This window comes from Ambystoma mexicanum, chromosome 6p, assembly GCF_040938575.1.
Source record: "Ambystoma mexicanum isolate Mex_15411 chromosome 6p, UKY_AmexF1_1, whole genome shotgun sequence".
In the NCBI taxonomy this organism is placed as follows: Eukaryota; Metazoa; Chordata; class Amphibia; order Caudata; family Ambystomatidae; genus Ambystoma; species Ambystoma mexicanum.
Window position 1 is genome coordinate 991078631 of NC_090935.1, and position 14893 is coordinate 991093523.

The 14893-nt window shown below is 44.3% G+C and overlaps 1 protein-coding gene across 1 annotated transcript in view; it reads right to left on the reverse strand.

Annotated features, from left to right (window-relative positions):
- The window catches only part of LOC138510125 (uncharacterized), a 398370-nt gene that overhangs the window by 189449 nt on the left and 194028 nt on the right, over nt 1-14893 (reverse strand). The window lies entirely within an intron of this gene.

The following is a 14893-nucleotide window of genomic DNA, read 5'->3' on the forward strand; positions in this document are numbered from 1 at the left end:
AGCTTTTGGGATGCAAGAGTCAAAGAGTGACCAGGCTGCATGGCAGTTATGGAAAGTGGAAGCGAGGGGGGAGACAGTTACCAGCTAGGCCAGTGGGGAAACACTTTACATTGTTACACAAAGGTGCCAGAAGGGCAGAGTATGTGCCATGAACACACATGGATAGAAACAATTTGATGAAGGCACTGCCATCACTCACAGCAGGAGCAGACAAGTGGATATAAACATTGAAATAACAGACCACAGTCTTTACACTAGCGGTCGGAGATATGAAAGGTTTGTTTGCCACATTATTAGCTGACCTAGTGGATGATATTTGGAAAAAAGCAGGTTACCCAGGTGTACAAATGGGCAATGACAATCATAACTGAGTACATTTTAATGATTTCGGGCAAAGTTGTCGGCTGCCTTAGAGGCTTTATTAGCTGACCTAGTGGATGATATTTGGAAAAAAGCAGGTTACCCAGGTGTACAAATGGGCAATGACAATCATAACTGAGTACATTTTAATGATTTCGGGCAAAGTTGTCGGCTACCTTAGAGGCTGCCTATCCCGATGCACTTAAATGATGGTGTGTACTATGAAAGAAGACGAAGACCCAGCACAATGCCTACTTTAGATTCAGGAGATGTAGAGGGCTCAGACAGAGGAACCATGGGACAAGACAATAGCAATATTCTATCACATGTTAATGGAAGGACTCCCAAAGGACATGCAGAAAGATTTGGACAAAGTAGATAGAGGCTAAGGGATGGGCAAAGATTCAGGCAATTGTAATACACCATTGTGGGCAAAGGCAGTTGAAAGAGAAGGAAGTGGTGGATAATGCTCAGAAGGCTGAAGCGAAGTTAGTACAGGTAGAACAGAAAATGGTACCAAGGTTATTCAGATAACTGAAGTTATCAGGGGGTTATCAACGAGGGTGGGGGAGATTTCAAAGGGGGTGAGGAGGCAGAAGAGGAGGATTGGAGAGAGGGGGCCAAGATTAGGTGGACCAGGACCATGTTGGTCATGTGGGAGAAAGTGCCATTTTGGGCATTAGAGAAGGAGCAGGCATGCATATGTGTTTGATCCCTGCTCTTATCCCAGTGGACCGGAGGCCCACAGTACATTTCAACCGCAGTACGGAATGATGCCTCCAAGCGCCTCGAATGCACAGTCCCTGTGAAGGTCCCCCACCAGGAGCAACATCCCCAGTATAAATATCAGGCGCTATTACTACAACAGATGCAACCTCCAGTCCCCAATAGCGCACCAATGTATGCACAGTAACAGACACAACACATAGCATGCCAAGTATGGCCCAAAAATTATTTGCTGCACAGCACAGTGACACAGTATGCAGAGACAAGTGTAGTGGGTGGTAACCATTTCATTTTCCCAGGGTTGAACACTTACCTGCACTAAAACAGCCCGCAGAGAGCCCAGATGTGCCCAGTCCTGTCAACCACTGCCAACCCATAAGATGAACCCCTGGTAGTTGTGGAGATAGGCAACAAATCATTTATTTTTATGGATGACACAGGTGCAACAAATTCATGCATGAAGGAAGGGTACCTCCCCTTATCAGGAAAGGTAATGGAAACACAGGGGTTCTCTGGGGCAATTAAATCGGTTCCATTTTTAGAAGATTTACCCATCAAGGTAGTAACTCTAGAGGTGTTAGCTCTGCTACTCTTTTCAGATACAACACCAGTGAACTTGCTAGGCAGGGATCTGCTAAGCAAGCTAAATATGATTTTCATTTATGGAAGGAAGGGTACTGTGTTCCACACCAGGAATTTGTTATGCTAGGGTCTTGGCAATAACACAAGTATTGTACAGTGATGACGCTAATAGGGGAATATCTTTACACCCGGATTTGTATATGTATAGAGCTACCGTGTTGTTGAGTTAGGTACTGGGCATTAGAAAAAAATCATGGAGAGTGCAGTCTTAATTTTTGTTTAGACCAATGGTTCCCCAAGACCATGCTCCAGGTACAATTATCACGCAAGACATTTAGGGGGTGCTGATTGCTGACTAAAATATAGTACTCATAGGGATTGATGAAGAGGAGATGAGTCACATACAATTTTGTGTATTGACACGGCACAACCACTGAGTGGGGTGTCAGATGGACAGCTGTTTGAAGATGCTGATACTAATGGTGATATGATACTCGAAGTGTGTATTCCATGTCAAATAATGATTCAGCATAGGAATGTTCCTGGTCCTATACTTCTTGCCATGTCTATGCCCGCATATCTACATGAGGACTTGACAATAGTCCCGAGCACTTTATGGACTGACAACCTCTATAATGCAGGGCTCTTGAAAAGCATCTGAGCAGTACATATCAAGTTGAAGCAGGGAGCAGTGTTACCCAGAGAACAACAGTATACATTGTCAAGAGAAGCAGATGAGGGAATACATGACACAATTGTAGCATTATGGCAGCAGGGCCTCATAGCGACCTTAGAGTCCACGTGTAACACCGCAATATATTCTGTCAAGAAAAGGGGTCAAGTTGGAGGATGATACAGGACTTATTCCCATTGAATAACATTGTAGAAGCTGAGTTAAAACAAGTACCAAATCCTGCCATGATTGTTTGTAATATACCCACTGAGGCCACACATTTCACCACCATTGATATGATATCATATTGTCCCGGGAGGATAGCTCAGCGGCAGCGTGCGCGTCTTGGAAGCAAGACGACATGAAGCAACACAGGTTCGAGCCCCGGGTCCGCGCTTAGAAACCTATGGGTGTTTAAGCGCGTTATAAATACGTAACTAAGTCAAAAAAAAAAAAAAACAATTACGCAACTAAGAAAAAACAAACAATTCTTGTAACAGCGCCTCGATGCCTGCGGGCTGTGTGAGCGCTTTATAAATTTAAAAAAATTAAAATTAAATATGGCATTTATAACGCGTCTATACACAAGTGTTTCAAGGTGCGACGAGGCAAGGGAGGGGGAACAGTGGGAAGACAGACAACTATCCTACTAGGCCAGATGTCATTCAGATTGTGCAAGTGCATGGGAAGGCGGAAGGGGAGAAGTGTGGATGCAGGGGGAAGGGACAGTGCAGTACATGGGACAATAGAATAAATAATCAATAAGTGAAAGTACGGCCAGCAGGTGGCAAGTGCAACGGTAAGTGCAGACATCAGGTGTCAAGTGCTGGCAGTGGGACTGTGGGGATACAGAAACAGTCCCCAAGTGCGGGGGTTGCCATGAAGGCAGTGCAGGTGTGTGTGACTGGTGGGGGAGGGACCTGGTCCTGAGATCAGAGGGTGGCCAGGTAACCAGTGCAGTTTCAGTTTCAGCTAGAAGGTCATCAGGGGAGAGGAGGAGAAGAAGCACAAGCAAAGAGAAAGGTTTTGAGGTGCTTCCAGAATCAGAGATTGTTCTCCTCTAGTCTCAGGGAGGCAGGGAGGCTGTTCCAGAGAGAAAGAGATCTACCACCAACTTGTTGCTTGGAGAAGCGACTAACTCTGAGGGAGTTGGAGGCGGATGAGTGAATAGATCGAGAAGGAAGATATTTAGGAAGAGTGAGTTGGAGGTGTTGAGGACCCAGGCCCCAGAAGGCCTTGTGGACAATGCAGAGGGTTTTGAACTTAATCCTCGCAGCCACTGGGAGCCAGTGCAGAGATTTCAGTTGTGGAAAGATTTGCGATTTGCGGTTCGTGTGAAGGAGCTGAGGTAATGGGTCCCCTTATCTGATGTTCAGAAAGCACCGGTACAGCTCCACCTTCTCACATGACTGAAGCATAACTGAGTAATATTAAAGCAGCAGTATGTTTTCTGATGATGTTACAATTGATGAATCCCTATAATGTGATGAAAAGTATGTATTTTTCTGCATGGTTCAACAATGCAAGCATCGTGTTATACATTTGTTATGTTGCATATGTTGTATTCCTTTTTAAGTATTCATATTGTTTCTGTGTGGTTATGTTATATGGTTTGATATATAAAGGGAGTATGGAAATGACACAGATGTATCTTTGGGGATGCCACAAACTAGGATGGAAACTGAGGTAGAACTAGAATATAATCAGTATAAGGGCATGATATTGGGTACCGTAGCGGATGTGCACTACCTGAGTTGGACAACATGTGGTATAATAAAGAAATGCTACCTCTTATATGCCAATGTTTAGTACACATGGCCCTGTGCAGAGTATGATGTCTTTTCCAGGGGCACATGGTCCAAGCAATGAGAATGGACAGTGATGATGAAAAGTGTGCCAAGAAGAAAGCACAAGCCCATTGCAAAATAGGACCATTGCTCAAACTGGAAGGAGCGTTTTTTGCCAATGACAGATGGATGGCAGGAGTAGTGAGCTGTGCAGCATGGGGCTTACTGGGGTTTTTGGAGGATGTAGTGTCACGCGTCAGTCAGAACTGTGGCAGAACATAGGGAAATGATGCACCAAAATTGTCATGGATCGAGTAAAGATAGATGCCATAAAAGGTATAGAGGCCAGTGGGGTTTTCCTTTTGCTTCTGAGGGAATGGCATCATACCTGTAGGAACAAACATTCAACATTTTGTATCCCTGATCTGACTGAGGGCACAATGGCATTAATGTATGTCTATTGGGTGTGTGGACAAAACACATACCTACACCTCCTGCCATCATGGACGGGCATATGTTCACTGACCACCTTGCACTCAGCGGTTGTGGTAGTTCCTCACTCCCGTCTAACTATCATCAATGTGCCACCGCCAGAAACAACTAATCTCCCATCGGACAAGTTTACACACTGCTCACCAAGGCTTTGACTTATCTGATAAATTGAAGTCAATCCCAGACCAGTTTACATTTCTTACTAAAACCATAACCTTTTTTACCTCCCTCCTGGTACCAGGTAACCAGACTGGCTGCAGATCACCAGATCACTAGGTGGCATATGCTTCAGTTTGTAGTTGGCAAACCAGATGGAGCAAGGTCCTAATTCCGCAAACACTGAATTATGGGCCATCAGGCTCATGATCATCCAGGACAGATACGTTCTGGACATGCTCATTCCTATGGAAGTGGGCATGTGCAAGAAAATTGTCTTGTCTTGTTACATGTACATCCCCCAAAATGACGCAGCCAACAGATCCTTGACCCATGCTATAGGGTCCCTTCATAATTTGAAGAATGCCATGGAGAAGGAAGTAGGAGTGAATGCTGATGACTGGTTCTACTTGACATTCTTGTGGGCCCTGTTATGGTTGGAAATATCTGGGAAGATATTGGTTCCTTTTGTTGTTTTTCTGCTTGTTCTTTATTGTTCAATAGCAATGGGTAGAGCTCATTCACTCACAAAACACAAGTATTCCCAGAATGATAGATTGGATGGGGTTGTAAGAGCAAGGATGGTGAAAATAGAGCAGGATTTTGGACCCTCGAGTCCCTTGGCCACACCCCCACCCGACCTTGGGAACTATGTAGAGCACTGGGTTGACCTGGCTGGAGATGGGGGATTCTGCTTGAAAAACCGGAACAAAAATCCTCCATTGGTGGATCACTGGGTAGAGAGTATTCACCAGACACAGGATTTGTCATGGTCAGTGATCTACAAATTAAAACTCAGTAATGATGTCAACCGGGACATAATTGCGTTGTCACACAAAAAGAACGCAAATTCATTTACTTAACTAAAAGTATGATGCACGGCCTCAATGAGAAATTTGATTGGGTAGCATAGACCGAGTGACAATCGTCAGGGAGCCACAATAAAAGAACTATGGGTCTAACGTGTTGTCTCCATCTACACACGTATTAACACCAATACATAAGTACCCAGACATATTCTCTATTAATCGGGGGTTCCGATTTGTTTTCACTCTCTGTGGCCGACATACGATTCTCGTTCAGCATGCACATCCTGGTTTTTTCATTTAGCATGCACACCTCGACTTTTTCTCCCACCTGATTTCGGATTGTGGATGCACTGTTTGAACCGATTCGGAATGCAGTGTGTGAACACGGTGCGGCGGCGATGTGGTTCTTTAAGAACGCTCATGTTAAATGATGCGGTCACGTGATCCTTTTGAGTCACGTGTCATTAACGGGAACGCCAAAGGGCCATTTTTGAATGGCCTTCACAACGGTACCCGGAAGCATTTAAATGCGCTCCGGCACACAGCCAACATAGAGGCTATCTCCGCATTCGGTCGAGACCGAAGTCTGATGTAACGCTACCTGCAGCACAGCAGTCCGGGATCCAGATTCTGTTACAGATTTAATTGAACGTAAGTGAAGCTCTCGCCATCGTGTTCAAGAGCTGCACGGAGTAGTTCACTCTGTGCATGAGCTCATGGGGTAGTCCAGTGTGAATCAAGGACATGTAGAGGATGCCGATTTTTGTGAAGCTACTGCTAACGTGGGACGATTTTGTTGTACTCGCCCGACTCCGTGTATACCTTAAAATACACACATATGAATGGACAGAATATACTTTTTAGGTCTCATTTGAATTACATCTAGGAACGGTATGTTCGTGTAATACTGTACATTCTCCCCTTAAAGCTTTGCATATGAAGGCACCCGGATGAGACGCGAGTAAGCTTGTGACAGCGTGAGCTCCACTCCATATTGGCGCACAAAATTTTGCCGGCCAAAACACGAGACAGAAGATTGCGGTCGACTTAAGGGATTTCTTTCTTACATGGTTGTGGGTAAGCTTTAACGCTAACGCTCCTGACCGTAGAATTTTTGATTCATTGTTTTTAGAATTGAAATGTGTGGCCGAGCAGATGCTCTATTCCAGTGAAAGGCGCTCCCGTACTTTGACCTGACCTTTTTTGTGGAGACACATGCAGAGAGTCGGAGAGTAAACCATTTAAAAGGTGTACCCTTGACCACATTGGAATGTGAACTTTCCACCTGTTTGTCTGGTGAGCCCGTAAGAAGTGATATGAAAAATTGAAATTTTTAAGATCTCACCCCCTTTGTGAAATAATGGTTTTTCCCTAAATATTCTGATCTCAAGTCATCACAATTAGAATCCAGTGCAATATAGGCTGGACCAGATTAGAGACTATTAATTCTCTAATCTTGATTATCGGTTTCCTTTCCGATTTCTTTCCCTTGTTTTTTTTCCCTCTCGCTCTTTTGACTATGATTCTCACTTGTTGTTGATTCACTGTCTACGTTTGGGCCCCTCCTACATTACTGCTGTTTGGGGTACAGTGACTGATTCTTTGATCTGTCTGTGTTCCAATCAACTCTAAGGGTGCTAGAACCAGCCAATTCTCTGGCACTGTGAGATCTAGTGGGATGGGAACCTGAGCTATACGTGTCACTTTTTGAAACTGTTGTAAACAGAGCTAATTATAAGCTTTGTTATATCGGGCACAATAATTGTGATTTGCCCTTGATTCAAATGTATGATACATTATTATGAACAGAAATTGATATACTGTTCTCCTGTACCGCTTTCTTGTAGGAGAAGAGTTTGCTTGAAGTCCTCTATCTGGATTTTCCAGAAAACAAAGAATTGAAAATCCATCACACAAAGCATTTAAACTTTGAAGTGAATAACCTAAATTGTGGTAACACAAGACTCTGGTCACTGCTGTGATGCAATGATTCCACCTTTTTCGCCCCTGATGAATTTCTATGGAATTACCCGCTAAAAGGAAAGAAACATGTTGGGCTTGTTTTTATGATTGTCGGAATTTACTGATTGTGTATGAATGAATAATGATTCATGTATGAGCGTGTATGGTACAAATGAGGATGAGTGGGGTTAGGAAGTAAATGATTTTTATCATGGATTATCACTGTGTATAAGCTACTCAACCATCCAGGTCCCCATCTTTGGGACTTAAATGTTGAATTGTGTTGCAATGGTAGTGCACTTTAATGCTCTGTGTTCTATTTCTCATTGCTAACTCATAACATGCTAGTGTAGTTTATGAAAGGTTATCTACACCAATTTTTGTATTTAACATATCTATTGTATTTGTATTGAAAAATAATTAAAGTATGTAATTTTTATATCTTTTGACCTCCTTTGTCTTCTATTACTGATGAGCATGGTGCTTACTGAGGGCATGCACTAACTTTCTCTGACTCTCCAAGAAAGCGGTAGTTTTTGAGTCACAAGTTTTTTTGTTGTTGCCAAGGGTTCCACCCTTAATGTGAGGGTTTGCTTGTGATTCCAATTTCTCCCTCAACCTCCTAGTGTTTTGTCGTGATTCTGCTTTATGACAGGTACTCCAGAGGAATATGCTTGAAGAGGGGGGGGTTCACATCATGTGTCTAGGGCCTGGGTACACAGAGATGATGACTATAGGAGGAAGGGGGCAGCAGGGTTAGTTAATAGAACATTAACTAAAGGGGGGCATGTTGGGAGGCACATACAGCATCCCAGCCAGGCATAAAGGTTCAGGCTGAGAAAAACCTATTAGAGCTTACCATCATGTGAGCAGGGTGAATTTTGAATGGCAGAAGGTGCACGTATCACTTGTAGGTAGTTTTGACGCACATATAGCAACACAGAAGGAGCAACACATACATTAATGTTGCAGTTACAGAGGCTATAGATAGGGCAGTTTATAGGCCCTGTGTTTAGGAGTTGTATACACAATCATGCTCTTTAGTGAGGTGCGAGGAAAGAGCTGAAGCAGGTGGAAGATGGAGTGTGAAAGATACTGAGGTCAGTGTAGTAACATGGCAGGAGTGCCGCCATATTGGATTTTAAGGCCTAGTACACAATTACCCAAATAGAAGGCAGCCTTGATCTGGTACTGCTTGTCCATTTAGCTCAGTCCCAAGACAAATCCCTTCCCCGTACTCCAGGAAGCCCAGGTCAGAGTGACCTGCAGTAGACAGATAAACGTTAATTGTAACCAGCTGCAGGGCCTGAACCTGGTAGGAACAGAATGTTAGCTATGGGGAGAGCAGGTAGGGATGCACCTTTTGAAGGACACATTCATGAGAATGAGAATAGGGAATGACATTTTGTAATGCCAGACAAAGATTTAGTACACTACTGACCCCCTAACCGCCATAGAGTGGTCATCCCATAGACACATAACCAAATCCAATAAATAAATGAAATAAAGACTCAAGAGTGGTCCCCCGTTGCATCATTACTGGGCATCTGGGGTTTGGAGGAGATAAGGGGGCAGCCATGTCTGAAACTTTCCGTGATTTGGGATAGGAGGATCAGAGCGGATGCCAATACATTTAGTAAAAGATCAAGGGTGCAGCGTGTGCGCTATGGTGTCTGGTATAATGAAAATGCCTATTATCTTATTGAATCAGAGTTGGTCTCACCAGTTTACTTTGATCATGTCTGGATTGGTGGCGTGCAAATCACGGGATGGGCACAATGTCGACATGTGTCAATATTCTCAGTAACCAATCCCGTACATGGAGTCATGAGTGACAAGGTAGTGTGAAACTTGTCTAGGTGAATGGGTTTAGATAAGGTGTGGCCAATTGGTCCATGGACTTTAGGGGGGTATTAACATGTTAGGAAATGAGGGTGGTGGGATAACACTGTGGTGGTATAACCTATGTATGCAGATTCCTCTATATAACCTATACCTTCTTGGGGGGTGAGGAACTCCATGCCAGTTTGGTTCTACGAGAACATCTAAGACCTTTTTGTATGTAATAAACCTTGTTTTCCCTTGCTAAGAGATACAGTGATTATTTGATCTTTTGGATTATTTTTATCTCTCAGGTTTTCGATTAATGTTCTCTTTACAGTGGTCTCATCTAAAAGGATGTGACCTAGCTGTTTGGGCTCAACTGCCCCTTTGGAGTGGGACCAAGCATGATTTGCCTATGGGTTTCCCCATTTGCAATGACTTTGCTGGTTACAAATCAAAAAGGTCTGCATGGTTGCAAAGATCAATCACTAATATTAAGATTTGAAACCTTCCATCCATCACCTTTCAGTTGTGATTTAGTCACACCCGTTGCAATGTCTATGGACACTTCCAGATTGTAGTGCAAATAAATGGACTTTAATTTAGAGATGCCTTACCAATACTTTTCTGACTAGCTGTATATCCCTAAGCCGTGCCACCGTGTGGTGGCTGGGGAGCAGCATTGTATATTTTCTCGGAATCCATTGTTCATGTCAAGTTTCAGAGTTTGTGTCACAGGATTATGGCACACTTTCTGTACTTCTTTCTCTTGCATAAGGAAAAGGGTATTACTGTTCCATCGAAAATTCAATAGACATGGGGCAGGTACTAGGTTAGGTCTACGCAGTTCGGCTGTATCCAATCTGCTCATTAGAGAGTGATGGGGTGGACCTGAAGGGTCCCCATGATTGCAAGGGGTTCATGTTGCATGCAACATATTGATGATGGGGGAAGGCAGCGAACTGGGCGCAATGTTGCAAATTCATATTTATTGAGTGCAGTTAATGATGCCTGTTTGTGTTGAGGTGATCAAAGGCCAATCTGCACATTTGGCAAGCCAGGGTAGGAGCCCAGGCATTCTGAGGCATTGGGGGTCTTCTGTCCACACCTCTTAGCTTTGGCACCTCATGGTGGGGGCCAGTCTTCCATGCACAGTGAAAAAGAGGTCTGCGGATGCCATATAAGTTAAAGGTCTGTCTAGTTGTGCAGGATGACTTGGTTCATGTGAGTACACATTTGGACGTGCAAAGCAAGGGGTTGTTTCTTTGATTTAAGGTTTTTTTTAGTAAGAGTAGACTTGGAAGGTGGGAGTGAAATTGGTTGAGGTTACAGGGCTTGGAAAAGTGGATGTTTTGATAGGGTGGTTGAACTGTTCTATGTTGTAAATCCCCTGTAAATAAGTATTACCTAGCTTGTTATTGTAGAGGTTCAAGGGGGTACTTTACCCCTCACACCTAGGGTGAAGCTTGTCATGATACAATTTAGTTTCCTTGTCTGTTACCCTGTAGGTAGGTGGTATCTCACAGTAAATCCAACTGCAAATAACTTTCTGAAGTAGGCCTTGACATTCTTTCGTAATTGATGTGCGGGCGGAGCCTCTCACCTCAATTTTCTTGGTAAGTCGAAGTAGTGAAGGGAAACTTCCTATAGTCAGGAAAATACAGTTTTGTAGTAGAGAGCATATGATGAAGTGAGCGAGAGCAGCGCTACTGTAGTGGAAATTATTACACCCCTTTCTTTGCTCGAGTAGTGGGGATATCTCAGAAATATTGTCCGAAAAGTGTTTTCAATAAGGTGCTGTCCTCTGTGTATAAGTGAGAAGTAGAATTGGAGTTCAGTTGGATACAAATACCCTTGATGGAGTAGCTTTTAATAATCTTAGGGCACAGGTATGGGGGGCCTTGATTATTATGTATCCTGATACACCTGATATTAATTAAATTTTTAGCAAAGACGATGAAATTGAATGATGATCCTGACTAACACATCCACCTAGTTCAGGTGATGTGGAGTGGCGAAATGGGAGAAGCATGGGACAGGAATATGGCAATATTTTACCACATGCTGAAGAAGGGACTTCCTACAGAAGTTGCTGGAAATTCGGGCACACAGTGTGCATTTTTACAAGAGAAGACAGGAAAAAGAAGGCGAATGGAGAGCAGGCACAAAAAGCAGAGGCTAAGGTTGCTCAAAAGAAATTGGCAACAATTTGTTTAGAAGGGACAGTAGTTGCAAATCTATGATTGGACAGCAGGGTCAATCTGGACAACAGGGCACAGTGAACCGTGGATGAGTATGTTTAGGGTCTACAGCCAATGAAAGGGTTTCTGAGGGGTATGGGAGGATTTCCACTGGGAAGTGGGTCATTTGGTGGGGTCGGAGGAATGGTTCCCCGGTTTAATGGGTCAACAGGAAATAATTATGGGGGAATTGATGGGATTCAGTGTTGGTTGTGTGGAAGGTTGGGACACGTGTCACAGGATTGTTGTGAATTGCCACAGTACCTTAATATGGGATCTCAATAGATGCAGGCCCCGGCCCTGCCATATGCCCCAGGCTTTGTGCAAGCAGCGGACATAGGTTGAACAGAACCCAGTGACTGGGTCTGCACAGACCTTTGGGATCCTACCAACCATGCTAGCACAAGCATCAGTGCAGACATGGGTCAGGAATCCTTTACCACAAGGAACAGTTGCGCACTACACTGGAGCAAGTGTTTTGGTGAAATCCCTTTTCTCTCCCAGGTGCTATTATGTACCAGGAGTAGGATAGTACACAGGGATCTCTGGTGTGTTCAGTCCTGTCCATTACCACTGATCCCGAAGAGGAATCCCGGTTAGGTGTGCAAGTAGGTGACCAAATGTTTTAATTGATGGTTGACACAGGGGCTACCAGGTGTTATATCATGGAAGGTAAATTCCCTTGGTTAGGCAACATGATGGACACACAGGAATTCTATGGGGCTGTCCTGTCTGTTCCTTATACTGGAGATCTTCATATCAAGGTGGGTAATAAAAATGTATCAGCCCATTTGTTGTATTGTATGGACACCCCAGCAAATCTTTTGGGAAGGTACATGTTGAGCAAGTTGTGGATATCGATTGCCTTCACGGGGGAAGGTATTGCATGCTCAACCCCAGGGTTGTATCCGGTAAGGAAAGCAGTGCATTTTCAGATGTATTGTAGCACAGCACATTTAGGGGGGTTCCTGTGCATGCAGCATTGTTTCTCTATGAGAGGGTGGTTTTGTTGAGTTGGGTCCCGGGATCAGATATCATGCCTGGCAAGTACCATTTCAGTTTTATATTTCTGCCTGATGTGCCACCGGAAGTATGGCCAGGTGACATTGTTAAAATTATCTTAGAGGCTGTCGTGATTAAGAAAAACAGGGTGGTTCTCTCAGGCACAGATAAGGGAAGCGGAGAGTGACACGCTGTTCTGTGCATCAATCCAACCTTATCGCTAAGGGACGTGTCCGACAAGCAATTGTTAGAAGACATTGAAGACACAGGAGAGATGGTCTTTGACATTGGGGTGTCTTGCCAGATAGTGATAGAGCAAAGGGAAGTTTTACAGACCATTGTAATCATTACAATCCCCTACCACCCTACTACAAGGTCCCTCAGTGGGTCCCGTCCTTAACGTGTGGTCTGCCCAGGCATTATGGACGGTTCCCGCTGAGGGACCTCAGAGCTAATAATGGTACTGCAAATTGCGGTACCGTTATTAGCTCCTTCCCCATTCCCATTGAGCCCTATGGGGGCTGAAATGGTAATGGGGAATGGTTCCCGGAATGGGGACTTAACGGTCCCGCAAAGGTCGGAATAGACCGGTAAGTCCCTATTCCAGGAACTCGGACTCCGACGGCGATAGGGGCTAATAGCACCATGGATACCGCCTACCCTGTAATGAGGCCCATTGTCATTTTGGAAGAGGGTTAGAGTAGTGAGGATGACATTGAAACCCGGTGCCATATTATCACGGGTTAAGCAGTACCCCATGTCTAAAGAAGCAGACAAAGGGACTTTTGAGACCATTATGGAATTGTTCAAGCAAGTCATAATACGACCTTCTGTGTCCCCATGCAATATAGCTATCTATCATGTGAAGAAGTCGAAGGGGTCCAGTTGGAGGATGGTCCAGGACTTGCGCCCACTCAATATTGTTGAGGCAGAATTTCCAGTGGTACTGAATCCTGCCACCATTCTCTGTAACCTCCCTACTTGGTAGACCCACTTCATGGTAATTGACGAAAATAAAATCATTTTTCTCAGTACCTCACAGCATTTACGTATCGTGGTCAGAGATTCAAGCAAAGAAGGTTGCCCCAGGGGTACTGCCAATCTCTGAGTGTTTTTAACTGGGTGGTTCAGATGCATATGGGAAAGTTACATGTGTCACTACGGTAATTCAATACGTGGACGATGTATTAGTCTACAGCACTTCAGAGAAGCAGTGTTGGGGAGACTCAATACCACTCCTCGCCCTGCTCGTGGAGAAGGGGGACAAAGTGGACAAAGAAAAATTGCAGTACTGTGAGACAATGGTAGTTTACGTGGGGCAAGTAATGCCAGAGACAGCTTCCACAGTTCAAAATACTCCTCAGCCAGTAACACTGAAACATATGCAGCAGTTCTTGGGGCTCTGTAACTATTATAGATCATTTTTTTTTATTACTCTTGTTATGTGAGCCCCTTATTACAGGGATAAAGGAAGACCTGAAGACAAAATGTCAAGTGGTCTGAGGAAATGGGCACTTGCTTTCAGGAACTCAAGGCTGTGATCAGCAATCCCCTGGTACTGGCAACCCCACATTACAAGAATTCATTCTTTCTGTGTTCCATAAAAATGGGCACGTGATGACAGCAGTCCTGACCCAGCAAACATCGCTAGGCCACAAACTTTTACCATAGTACAGCAGACTCCTACACCCAGTGATGGAGGGACAGTTATCTTGTGAACAAACTCCAGCAGCAACAGTTTTTGCAATTCAAAAGTCTTCGGCCATTACTATGTGTTGCTCGGTGACATTTTACCTGGAGCATGCAGACTTTGAGATTCTAGAAAAACTTAGATCCACATTGACGACTCAGATATTGGGCCTCATTATGACCTCGGCATTAGCCGTGCTGGTAAAAATGGCACGGCTGCCGCCAGAGTTGTGTTTTTTTCCTGCAGCTGGCTTTGGGGAATTACCAGGGCATTACAGCCCCGGTGGTCCCGGAAGCCAGGCGCCGTAAAAAGTAACTCCCCATTCCCATTGAGTTCTACTTCTAATGTAAATGGGGAGGATGGAAGCACTGGCACCGTGCTTCTGTCAAAGTCTGCAAGCTTGTACTCTGCTGGTCCGGTAACAACGGTGCTGGTGAGCCTACCAGCATCGTTGTTACAGGACCGGCAGGGTTGTAATGAGGCCCATTGTCAGTGTGTGAGGAAATGCATCAATTCATCCCATGGGATGTAACCTAATAAATCCTGCAACATGTGTAGCAGAGCCAGTGCACCCTGAGGATATTTTTCAT